The 3,559-nt window shown below is 39.4% G+C and overlaps 1 protein-coding gene across 1 annotated transcript in view; it reads left to right on the top strand.

Annotated features, from left to right (window-relative positions):
• The window catches only part of spg11 (SPG11 vesicle trafficking associated, spatacsin), a 413,741-nt gene that overhangs the window by 86,646 nt on the left and 323,536 nt on the right, over positions 1-3,559 (top strand). The window lies entirely within an intron of this gene.

Here is a 3,559-nt window from a genome sequence, read left to right as displayed (position 1 = left end):
TGAAAGAATCCGTTTAAATGAAGGATAATATCAGACGTATATTATCTCGTTACAATGATGTAGATGAACAGATGCTGGGATATATTCATCATTTAACACGGATTCCTCATTTTTCTGGACTGAATAAAACGTGCATTGAATTTAAGGAAATGCAAACGTGAGACGTCATTTATGTTTGACCCATCAAAATGAATGCGGTCATTTATTTACAGAATCAAAATTTAACATCAAACATTTACATTAATTTGGCAAATTATGAAAATAACAACATAAGCAATCAATCAGGAAAAATCATACGGCCATGATTTTTCCGTTGCTTCACCACAGACATTTATGAAAACTGTACAACTATGATCTTTTACCCACATGAATGTGGGTGAGCATTTTACACAGACATTTCTAAAATATCTGGAAGAATTTCTACTTGATAGAAAAGTTTAAAGATGGAAAGAAGTTTAGAGGGAGTAAGATGGTGTGTGAGGGGAAGTAAGTGTTCACCAGAATCGACACTCTCCATCAGAAACCCAGCTCGCCTCGGTACGCTTGGTAGGAAACTTGACCCATTACCTTTCTGATGATAATCAGCAGATATGGTGTTCCGTTAACGCTACCTGTCCAGCGTCTCCTTAGGATGGCTGTAGCTCGTCAGAAGTAGTGGCGAGTGAAAGTGTTATATTCCCATGGAACTCGGAAGAGCTTGTTGTCATGTCAGGATCATCCACAGAACTGAGCAGAACTGAACAGAACAGAACTTCTCCAGAGCTTCAACAGAACTCGAGCAGAACCAGCAAAAACACTCTCCATCAGAACTGACTAGACCAGGAAGTACTGACATTTTAAAGACTCTTTCCCGGTTCACTTTTGGGATTTGTTCATTGGTCAGAAACGACCAGACGGGGTGTGTTTTGTGACGTAAGAGGTTAGAGACAGCGAGAATTGTTATGAAACAGATCAGAAATGTTCTCACAGACAGAGAGAGTTTTGTTTTGGCGCGTTTCAGAAACAGGTGCCAAAACTTCTCTATTTACGTCTGAGAGGATTCTAAAAACATGACAGTTCGTTCAACAACTTGTTTTTCGTTTGACTCCAACCTTGGAAACGCACACTTGCTCACTCAAAGGCAGAAATCAGAAAATGCATAATTATTCTGTAACAGCTTTGACATGAGAATAAAAATCATTACTCAGTTAATAAAATTGATTAGTTCACTGCAACATCTAAAATGGTTTGAACTAAGACACTTTGATTATCAATATTTGTAAACTAGTAATGATAATAAAAAGAGAGTGTTCTTTTCACTTGAATCTTCAAGAAAGAAAGTCTCAGGATGGGTGAACCTGTATTTCTGAGTTCAAATGAATGAAATGACAGTTCCTGTCCCACAAGGTTCTAAAGGTCAAGAGTTTTGACCTTAGACTTAGTTTTTGACATGGGCCTAGTCCACTACAATGAGTACCATCCCAAAAACACCATCCCTACTGTGAAGCATGGGGGTGGAAGCATCATGCTTTGGGGGTGTTTTTCTGCACAAGAGACAAAACGACTGCACTGTATTAAGGAGAGGATGACCGGGGCCATGTAGTGAGAGATTTTGGGGAACAACCTCCTTCCCTCAGTTAGAACATTGAAGATGAGTCATGGCTGGGTCTTCCAACATGACAATGACCCAAAGCACACAGCCAGGAGAACCAAGGAGTGGCTCCGTAAGAAGCATATGAAGGTTCTGGAGTGGCCTAGCCAGTCTCCAGACCTAAACCCTATAGAAAATCTTTGGAGGGAGCTCAAACTCTGTTTCTCAGCGACTGCCCAGAAACCTGGCTGATCTAGAGAAGATGTGTGTGGAGGAATGGCCAAAAATCTCTGCTGCAGTGAACCTGGTGAAGAACTACAGGAAACCTTTGACCTCTGTAACTGCAAACAAAGATACTGTACCAAATATTAACATTAATTTTCACAGGTGTTCAAATAATTATTTTCAGCAGTAACACACAAATAAATTATTAAAAAATCATACATTGTGATTTCCGGATATTTTTTTTAGATTATGTCTCTCACAGTGGACATGCACCCGAGATGAAAGATTCAGACCCTCCATGATTTCAAAGTGGGAGAACGTGCAAAGTCGCAGGGTGTTCAAATACTTATTTTCCTCACTGTACGTGCCCTCCCTCTGTATGACAGCTAGAGCCGAATTGCCCTACACACAAATCTCTCCCTCTTTGTAGTCCATGGCGTGACCAAGGGTGCACACTTGGAAACGCTCATAAACATCGTAATTCATACGTTCACCTAAGCATGCATATTTAAGGTCGTACTCACATGTGAAGCGTTGTCTGGTCCACCGTTGGCGGCTGGAGTAAAAGTAAGCGTAATGCTTCCGCTTTACCTATAAAGGAAGTGATTATTCCTCCGCCAGCAGATTTAATTATAAATAATTTGACTAAACAAAACAAAAGCTTTAAAAGTAAAGCAGGAAATGAATGTTGGTTGATTTTTGTGACAGCATTGTTTTGTTTTGTTGTTTTATGTGGTAAAATAAGTGATTGTTTGTTGATTTAATTGTGGGCGGGATTAAGGGTTTATAAGAAGAGCCTCTGGCCCTGCAGAGTCAGTCTGGCCTGGTTACAGAAAGGGTAACACTGATATGGAATATTAGAAAAAAAAATGCTCTGAAGAAAGAGAGTTGTAGATATATCCTTTTTTTTTTCCCTCCTACTCTGCATTTTTGTTTTTGGGAAGGTGTGTAAATAAAAATCACAACCATCACACTCTGACATGCCCTCCATGATTTTTTCTTCTTTTTTTTTGGAGTCATGATGAAGTTGCTTATGGTGCCTAGGCCCACCACATGAAGAACCCGCGACAGTAAATAACTTAATAAAAATAAATCTTATATCTTCCTTTCTTTACGTTTTTTTTAAACTATCATATCAAATTAATTTGCTTACAAAATCAGAAAAAGCTTAATAAAAAAAAAAGTATATTTTTCGGGTTCAGCCCTCTAATTACTGAAATCCATTGGGTCTGGGTGGGGTTCGGGTGGGCGGGGGGCACCACGGGCTCGGTCCGGGCCGGGTCGGATTTATTAGTCCCGAATGCAACTCTACCTTGAACCCAACAAGTTTGAGAAGCCCTGCTGTACAGGACGCAGTTGAAAGTGTAATACCAGTAGTTGTTTTGAAGAACCCTCATGACGTGGCACCACCTCCTCTGTCTCCACCTTTACACCACAACTCCTCCATCCTTTATTTACACATGGAACTCTGACGACCTTTGGTCCACTAGGGTTGCTTTTTTAAATGTGGTTTAGAAATAAACTTTAAATGTTTATTTGAATAAATGCAAAAAGGTTTATTTAAATCCGTTATGTGTAAAGTTTTGATCAAATAATTTATAAATATAAATGAGCTTCTTATTTTCCCTGTTCATTAACAGTTTGTTTTGTACACAGAGCTGAAGTGGACATGCAGAAAGAAAAGTCTTTGCTTTGTGCCGTGTTTTTAATTAGCTTGTGTGTGTGTGTGTGTGTGTGTGTGTGTGTGTGTGTGTGTGTGTGTAC

The sequence above is a fragment of the Nematolebias whitei genome, chromosome 10 (genome assembly GCF_014905685.2).
Source record: "Nematolebias whitei isolate Nwh7 chromosome 10, NemWhi1, whole genome shotgun sequence".
In the NCBI taxonomy this organism is placed as follows: Eukaryota; Metazoa; Chordata; class Actinopteri; order Cyprinodontiformes; family Rivulidae; genus Nematolebias; species Nematolebias whitei.
The sequence above is the reverse complement of the archived record's forward strand: the minus strand, read 5'-3'. Positions and strand labels throughout refer to the sequence as shown.